General features: G+C 40.7%; 1 protein-coding gene across 1 annotated transcript in view; it reads right to left on the bottom strand.

Moving 5' to 3' along the window:
* GDPD2 (glycerophosphodiester phosphodiesterase domain containing 2) overlaps positions 1-6,983 on the bottom strand; it is a 20,249-nt gene extending 13,266 nt beyond the window's left edge. The window contains exons 1-2 of the mRNA XM_027667670.1: positions 6,928-6,983; positions 6,558-6,775 (exon numbers count right to left, since the gene is read on the bottom strand). The gene's annotated coding sequence lies outside the window, so the exon portion shown is untranslated. The remainder of the gene's footprint in view (positions 1-6,557; positions 6,776-6,927) is intronic.
* Between the last annotated feature and the right edge of the window lie 2,640 nt (positions 6,984-9,623).

Below are 9,623 nucleotides of genomic sequence, written 5' to 3'. Positions count from 1 at the left end.
TTTAGGGGTGAGACTCAAGGATGGAGTGGAATTTAGGGGTGAGACTCAAGGACAGAGCCAAGCACAGGGAGGTGACACCCAGCCCATCATACTGCCATAAACAGGGACATCCCAGGCGTGCGCTGCCCTGCCCACTCAGAGGCTTGTCTGATCTCCAGGAGCCAAGTCACAGGTGAGCAGTTAAAGCTGGCAACCAGAGCACATCATCAAGCTGGCTTGGCTCTACCACAAAGTCAGGAGCGCCAGAGTTAGTGGGGAAGAAGACAGAATAGAGTTCCTGTAGGCACAGTTGAGTGAGCTCATGCAGTTGAACGAGCTCATGCCCAACATCAAGTGTTGCCTTGCTCTGTGTGGTTTGTGCCCTGCCTTCACTTGTGAAGTCTAATCTGTGAGTGTTCTTTTAAATTATAGTAGAGCTATAAAAACAAACATGAAGAGGAATGGTCTGAGTGAGCAGGCAGTGTTATGTTGGTATATTACAGTTCAGATGAAGTTACCTCCCTAGACTTGTAACTTGGGGAATCGAGGAGGTATTTTGAACACGTGGAAGTGACTTAATAGCTTTGTGTTAGGTTTTTGTTGGTCAGCTGAACTGACATCACAAACTAGTCTCTTCAGAAAAAAAAGTAAGTCATTGTTTCAGTTACTTCTGTTTTTCACTATACTGCATGTAATCTACAAGAAATACTGCTTTTAAGTTTGGCTGTTTTAGGGAACGTCCCATAGGACTCAAGACCAGGAAAAAAAGAAGGCAATACAGGTTTCTGTAAACATTATTTCACACTCTTTCGGTTTGTAATAGAGAACAAAAATTCAGAATCTCACCATTTCTCTGCTGTCAACACTTTAAAAGCCAGTGGCACAGACTGTCCTTCCACCCCAACTAACAGCTGACCTACATAAACTGATAGACCAAAACAAAGCTCTCTCCATCATGAATCTAAAAATCCCTACTTGTTGTTAATCTACAGTAATATAGAATTTGCTGCATTTTGAAGCAGTCTTGTATAGGCATATTAACAAATTAAGTTGTTTGAAAGAACTAATCAGAAGGTAAACTGCTTACTTAAGGGAGGGTGTACAGCCATGGCACTCAGTGATTAGGTTTAGTTTTTCCTAAAGGCCAAAAGCATATAGGGAATTAGAGTGTGTGAGAACAAGCTTTGAATCAGATTCGTCCTCCTCCAGAAGTGGACTAGTTAAGGAGATCATGAATGAAGATTGTGAGAGTTTTATTCATAATGAGAGAAACCTCTGTGGATGACTGTATTTATTTCAGCTCTCATCACTGAGTTTGTATGATACAAAGCAAATCACTTGACCTAAACTTTTCATGGGTGGTCCTTATAGTTTTCATTTCCTGAGCACTTGAAAACAGCATGGGGTGGATTTTCAAGAGTGCTAATCATTAACTGTTGTAATTGAGATCAGTGATAGGAGCCCTGAGGATCAAAAGCTAAAGAGTGTTAAGAGTTCAAGCTGCACAGTAACAAGAGATCTCAGGTTGGGCACTGTACCAGTGCAGTGTTTAGCCCCACTGTTTTCATAGGAATCCAACACCCCTCAAGGGTTTATGGAGATACATTTATTAAGGTGCAGAGAACACAGATTTTACGAGAGCATAGTAGATCATAGGATGGCCTGGGTTGGAAGGGACCTTAAAACTCATCTCATTCCAATCCCCTCCCATGGGCAGAGACACCTTCCACTAGACCAGGTTGCTCCAAGCCTTGTCCAACACTTCCAGGGATGGGGCAACCACAGCTTTTCTGGGCAACCCGTGCCAGGGCCTCACCACCCTCACAGTAAAGGATTTCACCTTAACTTCTAATCTAAACCTACTCTCAGTCTGAAGCCATTCCCCCTTGTCCTGTCACTCCATGCTCTTGTAAAAAATCTCTCTCCAGCTCTCTTGTAGGGCATACCCTTTCTTTTAGGTACTGAAAGACCACAGTAAAATCACCCGAAAGCCTTCTCTTCTCCAGGCTGATCAATCCCAACTGTCTCAGCCTTTCCTCACAGCAGAGGTGCTCCATCCCTTTGATCATCTTCATGGCCCTCCTCTGGACTCACTCCAGCAGATTCATGTCCTCCCTGTGCTGGGGACCCCAGAGCTGGAGGCAGCTCTGCAGGTTGGGGCCTCACCAGAGCTGAGCAGAGGGGCAGAATCCCCTCCCTCACCTGCTGCCCACACTGCTTGTGATACAGCTCAGGATACAGTTGGCTCTCTGGGCTGTGACTGCACATTACCAGCTCATGTCCAGCCTCTCATCCACCAACAACCTCATGTCCTTCATGGCAGGATAAGCAAAAAATAATATGTTCAGTAAGTTTTATACTACATACATACAGTTAGGAAATTATTTTTTAGGCACAGTGTCATGTCATATCCAAAGTTGAAAAAAAATAAATTCAAGCAGGCAAGTCTTCCTTTCATTAAAAAAAAATAAATTAGTTAATCAGATTCTGATATTTATGTCTGAGACCTGGCCCGTAAGACTTACCATGCTATACTTCATTCATGTTTTCAAGGACTGAAATATTTGGGTTTGTTCAGATGTAGCTCTTTTCTGTTTGGAACTTGAACTAGTTTAGAATTTGAAAATGTTTATCATTTGTCATTTCCTAATTGCCTTGTTGCATACTTAACTGAAGTCACACAATAACAAACTGAAGACAAATCTTCTGAAGTCACACAATAACAAACTGAAGGCAAATCTTAAGTATCACATTTAAGAAGCAGCAAAAGGGATACTCACAGAGTATACTCACAGGCAATTTTGCATCTTAAACTACATATTTTTGTGTTTTGTATCATCTGTACAAAGGAAGTCAACTAATTTAATTATGGCGCAACTGTTTTTCTAATTAGTTCATTTCTTTTATAGGGATAGTTAACTTTACTGGAAGTTAAGTTGTAGGCATAACTTACTGAATCTGGCAACGCTGATGTTGTGTAGATTTGGTTCCACTTGCTCTGCAGTGAAAAGCTCTTGACCAGTGGTCTATGCTATTTTCAGACCAATATTTTTTTTTTTCCCCAGAAAAAAAAATATAATATTTGCCTTGGCAATAAAACATCTTACCTGCTACTTACTTCCATTGTTCTACTACAGAAACTTTTGTATTTAGCCTTTTTTATTGTAATTTACTAACTTTTAAGACAGATAATTATTTTTGCACTGGGATAAGCCTTTACTGTGGAGTGTTTGCTCCTGCCACATCTCTAATTTCTGTTCAGAGGTAGTTACTGTAGAACAGCATTCCCCCCCTCCCCTTTCAGGATGTAAAAGCAGGTGCAAGATCACTGTGTTAAGGTGTGCTGTGGAACACGAGATTTATTTGTTGCTTAAGCTGAATTTTCCTCATTGTTTGAGAAGCCTCCCACGAAGTCATTACCGCTCACTGATATTACTGTTAAGCCCCACACTCTGTTACAGCATTACTGAGGAGCTAACAGCTGCCTAGATAGGAGAAACCCCTGCATCAGCATTCACATCAAAATGAGCTTAAGCACTTGACAAAGAGAAGCTCAACTCTCAAGCTATAGCAAGGACCCATTAGGATACAGCCCAAGCTCCAAAGCACCTTACCTGTAAGTGCTTGCTTTGTATTCAGGTATGGACACAGCCAGTGGTTCAGGTCAGTCCTTGCTCAAGGAGTGCCCCTTCTGGTCCCTGACAAGTCTCACCATTCATAGGATTCTGTCCTCTCTCTAAATCTAGGCAGAGAGAACACAGTCCTCTTGCATGCCTATTTTACTATCACTTTCTTATTCCCCAAAAGCTTATTGGAGGACAAGTTACAGTTCTGTGTCGCAATGTGCTGCAGCCAATAGTATTCCTACTGTACTTGTAGTGCTGCTATATTTTGCCTCTTAATACCTAAAATTAGTTATTAGACAGCTTTACAAAACTATTATGGCTTATCCTGCAGCCTTAAGAGAGATAATTACATTAGATACTCCTATGAAAGCAACTTTCCCACATATGTAGCTACGTTCCACATTTTATAGTTATTATTAAGCTAGTAGATTGAACATTAAACCTGAAAAAAACCCTGCAAAACCAAAAGCAAACCAACCAACAACCACCAAAAAACCATGCACCCCCAAACCAAGAAAAAGCCCCAAATTAGCACACTTACCAGGCACAAACAACTTCTTGTTTCAAACACTCTAGTTTATATAAGCAGCAGCTGTTTGCCATTGCCAAATTTATAGGACCAGCCTCCAGGGCTGTGCTAAGGGTGGGTTTATATAAAGGGCCCTTGCTAGGGCGTGCTCAGTAATGTGGTGGGGTTGTGATGTTGGTATATCCTTTGGTGGCTGGTGGTGTAGCTGCATTACAATGAAGTCAGTATGTAGTGTTGTTAAGAAAGAAGTAGTTTTTATTTATAAAGATAATGCTTTGGGTCTAGAATAGTTAGTTTAACTTTATTTGTCTACTGGAAGTGTAATTTCCTAGCTCTTTTCATTTATGACTTATTTTCTTGTACCTACTTACGGCCTTTTTTTAACTGTAAATGTCTTTGGCTGCAGGCTCTTCTGAATTATTTAATATAGGAAAAATATTACAGAGGTTAAAGAAAAAAGGCTTTAGTAGTGTCTAGCATCTATTTTCTTACTTAACTGCTACAGATAGCTAACTGTGAGTATTTATAAGGGCTCTGTTTTAGTTACTACTGTGGGAATTTTCTTCTGATCCTTTAACTAGTACAAGGGGCTGTGTGGGATTTCTAGCTAGTGGCCTGCACTCATTACTTTCTTCTGTATTTTCTCAGAGCTACCGTGTAATCAGTATCTCTGGGGCTTTACTTTCTAGCTGCCTGTGGTTTCCAATATTCAGTATTTATGGACAAAATACTTATGTTTCTGGGCAAAGGTGCCTGCCTCAGACACTCAGAGGTGTTCGTGCAGTTGTGAGAATAACATTTTCTTGATGCCACATGTTGACTGGGGGTGGAAAAAAGGGTACTACTTTTTTTTTTTTTTTCATTGAATTTGGGAATGTGCAAGTTGTATCTCTTTTGGCTTGTATCCTGTGAGACCTTCTTTGGAACCTGGCCTGCAAGACACTCACTACATTTTCAGGTAGAGTGGCTGAGAGCATGGAGAGGCTTGATGTTGTGTCTGAGCTGCTGTGATGAAGAGTTACCTCTAGAAAGCACAGTAGAAAATTGTGGTTTTTTAATTTTCCAGTGATGGAAGACTGAGTGTCCTGTGGTGGTGGAGAGGCTCAGCTGTAAGGCAGAACTTCACAATGTAAAACCCTTGGGCTCCTAAAGCCCCTTCCCACCTGAGGGCTGGCTGCAAAGGGCTGGTTCTGGAAAAGTAGGGGTTGGTCATGGAGCTTGTGCAAGTAAGTATTACCCAGACTTGGTGTTTCTCTGCTGTCGGCTTGAAGTGGCTACACCTGCTTGAACCTTTAGAATGACTAAATACCCCTTCCAACGAGCAAAGTGACTCTGGTGTGGGAGTGTATTAGTAGTTTAAATAATTTGTACTGTAGTGTCTTGAATCTGTGTGTGTCCTGTTTCTGTTGGAGGTGCATTCTTGTCTGCTTGGGAAATGATTTTGAAGTAAACATGTATGTGATACTTTTTCTTTTAAGTTTATTAGCTTATCTTGAAGCCCACCAGCTTGTTCCTACTAAGTCTTAATTGATGATTGGAAATAATGGGAGAACAAACAAATCCTACTTCTAGGTGGTTCTGCTTTTGAGCCAGCAAAAGCTTTACAGATTCAGGTGTTATCAAGACTAGATAAATAGTAACTTTAGAGGTAGTGACACTTAAACCGGGTGTATATCTTTGTGGCTCAGTGGATTCAGGTGGGTGGGACATACAGGCAGGAATATGACACTAATGCCTACTTTTAATGAACTTTATGCTTAATTTTTTTGCTTATCTATTTCAACAGATTGGAGTATTATAAGCAATTCAGTTACTGTTTGAATGTCTCTTCAAGGTGCTCTTCGAGCTTTCTGAAGTGTCACCAGCTTTGAGTTGTGCATTGGCTAGCTGTCTGTTTATTAGGTGGTCATTTGCCTATTTGCATTTGCTTTCTTTTGTTAGTGCTAATTGATGGCTTATCATGGATCAGTTTGCATCTAGGCATGGATTTGAAGAACTAGGTGGTGTCCAAAGTCATTGTTCTCATTGTTCTGCACTTGTACCTCCTGAATGACAGTTGTTACTTTGGTCCTTTTCCCCCCAGCTTGCTTATATTTTGCTCAAATGCAAAGCTCGTGCAGTTACAGCTTGTCCACTCAAAGGATGTGCCAATTGCTTCCCCCCACAATGTAGCTTATGATAAAATTCCCTTTCATGCCTTTTTCTAAGTTAGTCTTGGGTTTTGCTGATAAATTAAATATTTGATCCTGTGTCTAGAACAGAACATATTTTGTATCTGGAAATAAAAGCAGATTTGTGGTTCTAGTCTCCTGTGTTGCAGCAGACATACACTAACACTCACTAAGAATTTGTAGGCATCTCTGTGGAGTGTTTACTAGGTAAGACAATTACACAGAGACTTAATGTCTGTTTCTAGAACTTACCTTTATCTGAAGAAGGTGCTTGAGTGCTCAGCAGAGGTTCTGTTCTTGTTTGGCAGAACTGGGCTGGTCTGTGACTTACAAGTGCATGGTGAGTTTAGAATTTCTGATGTTGATGGAGAGGGTAATCTGCCTTCTTGGTCACTGCAGGGTGATGCTGGCAGAGGAGGGTTTGTTGCATGAAGTCCTTAGCTCCAGAGCTGGGAGAGAAAGAAGCACACCTGGAAAAAAGTTTCAAAGAGTAAATCCTGAGAGGACCTTCAATGGTTGAAATGGATATTGAGATGAAAAATGGCACTCATAAGTTTGCAGCTGTCATTGTAGCTGCCATCACAACTTGTCCCTGACTTCATTAGAGCTACAGGATACATACAGCTATAGGAGGAAGGTGATTGTTGCCTCAGGTACTTGCACTTGCTTGCCTTGTCAGATACAGTTACTGACAGATGGCTATGAGGAGCTGAAAATATGCCTAGCTCAGCATGAAGGGCACTTGTCTTGGCACTTGGGCTGTTTTGTCACTGTCAGTCTTTATTTCTGGGTTCTGCAGAATTGTACAGAAGCAGAACAAGTACTGCATGTATTTGAGACAGTCCCCACATGTGAAGTCTGGCATGGGAGAAAATAAAACATGCTTGTTGGCAAAACAAAAGTGGTGAGAATACAGGAGAATGTATTCAGGATGAATATGAATGGAACAAGCCTAAAATAGGGATGCAGCAGTGACTGAAGGTTAGCTGAGAGTCTTAGTTGTGTGATCAGATGTTAGGAATAAAACTGCAAAATGTAGATGGATGTTGCTGTGGCCTTGTGTCCAGGTGGAGTTGGGTGTGACACTGGCATTTTGAGGGTGTTTGCCAAGAATGCTTTAACTTCTCAGGTCAAGGCTCTTGGCTAATTAACATATATCTAGCAGTTTGGAGGGAGTTACTTAAGTAATAGTGTATGTTTAGCTACTTTGTGTGCATTAAGTAGGTGCTTTATATTATGTTAAATTCTGAATGAGCCTTCCTGGGTGTTAGTCACTTGGTTAACAGAGCGAGTTAAAGTGACCTTTAATTCTGTGAAATATTCAAATTACCTTTTTTTTGAAGGTGTTTTCCTTTGTGTGAAGCCTAGATAAGTGTTGTGTTTTTCTATGAAACATATGCAAACACGATCAAACAAACACCCCCACCAAACGCCAAAACACACACACAGAAAACCAAAACTTGCTCGGAGTCTGTTGTGACATATGCAGAGGTGGCAGGTAACAGCCTGACTGCAAATGCTGCTTCAGGTGATTTTTGTCATTTCAAGAACATGGTTGCATTCAGTCACAGAGGGATGAAGCATTTGGAGTAGCCTCCTAAATGGCAGGGGACTGGAAATGCAGATGGTTGTTTCTGGCTCTTGGTTCATTTCCTACCCCAGTGTCTTGTGTTAATGAAGTACCAGAGTTCTCCTTTCCTGTTCCCTTTAGTTAAGTGCCTGCTTATCCCTTTTACAGACCTTAGGGAATTCTATGAGGAGTGCAAATGGGATTGTTGAGAAAAGAGGTGGGGTTTTTTTTGTACAAGAACACAGGCCATTCCTGGTGTTCCAAGCCAAGGGGTGTGTTTTGGCAACCTGTTGGTAATGAATGCATTAAACTTCCCCTGCTACCTCTTGAAGTATAGATCCTGCTTGTTCACCAGGCACCTCAAATATCTTAGATAGTTTTTCAATTCTGAAGCTGTGTGTGTGCTTAAAGGCCAGGGCCCTAAAAATCAGTTGTATTCTGTTTGAGCGTATTATAGGAAGAAACTCACCTGAGATTAAATGGAACATGAAATAATGTTTAGCTGGGAAATAAATGGATTTATGGCCAGTGATCAGAATGAAAACAGTTTCTAATATTAAAAATAAAGTGTTGTGTTGAGGAAACTTAGATAGTTAATGGTGCTTCTGTATACGATCTGATACATGCAAATGAGGTTGCCAGATGGCACAAGACAAACTTGCATAGATTCTAGCAAAATAAATAACACTTTTTGTAGTGAAAGTCAACAACAAGCAGAAATACTTACAATGCATTCCTTTACAGTAATAGAATATTCATAAACAAATAATGGATTCCAGGCTAATCTATCACTGCCAAAGGGAGGTGCCAGCATCTCAAGTATTGAAAAAACTTCTGTTCTTTGTTATTTAATTTTTCAATTCATCATTAGATGATAAAATCAATAACTCAAGCCCTCATTTGACAGAAGTTGTAACCTTAGTCCACTCTACCTGAATAGAAGCCCTCTAAACAAGCACGGATAGAAAATTTTGGACATACATAACTAGAAAGAAGTATAAGTAATCTTGGAGAGCTTCCAAGTTCTTAAATTAAAGATCTAACAGACTGAGATACTTATTCCCTAGATGTCTGCATCAAAAGGCAGATTATATTGGTTCTTCTGACTTTGAGAAAGCATTTGCTTTTAATGATGAAATGAAATTTTTTTGTTATCCAAAGGTTCTGTACTTCAAAGAGCAGCGTGCATTATTCTTGCATTATCACTTGATTGCACTTGCCTGGAAATAACCAGCTTGAAACCACTTAAAATTATATATATTATGGAGGATACTTGCTCAGATCAGTTATTAATCTGTTAAGGAATAAAGTATTTTATATTAAAAATAATCCTAGGTAATATTAATTTTTTTCCCCCACCCAGTATGTGATAGGCTGGTGTAGCTTTTTTGGAAAGGAATATGTATGAGTAATTGCAGAGGTATTTGCTAGTTTTCTCATGCAAGTTAAAATCTTTCCTCACCTTCCTGCCCCATCCCCATGCATGGAGGTGTTGTGCCACTGGAATTAGCGGGCTGGGCCCGGTGGAAAGCAGTGCTGTACAGAGTTACATGTGTATCCCAGCCGATGCTGCTGGAAAGCTGAGCAAGACTGACACTGTTCTCCAAAACACTGGAGTGACCTCCATGCAAGAGGGAGTAGGCTCCTGGGAAAAAGTGTGAGAATGAGAGAGTTTGGCTGACACCCCAGGGCTGGAGAGGCAGGATCTCTGAGCCAAACTCAGAACACAGGAGAGCGCTTGCTGCAGG

This window comes from Corapipo altera, unplaced genomic scaffold (assembly GCF_003945725.1).
Source record: "Corapipo altera isolate COAL_440 unplaced genomic scaffold, ASM394572v1 107, whole genome shotgun sequence".
In the NCBI taxonomy this organism is placed as follows: Eukaryota; Metazoa; Chordata; class Aves; order Passeriformes; family Pipridae; genus Corapipo; species Corapipo altera.
Note: the sequence above shows the minus strand (reverse complement) of the source record. Positions and strands in the feature narration are given on the sequence as shown.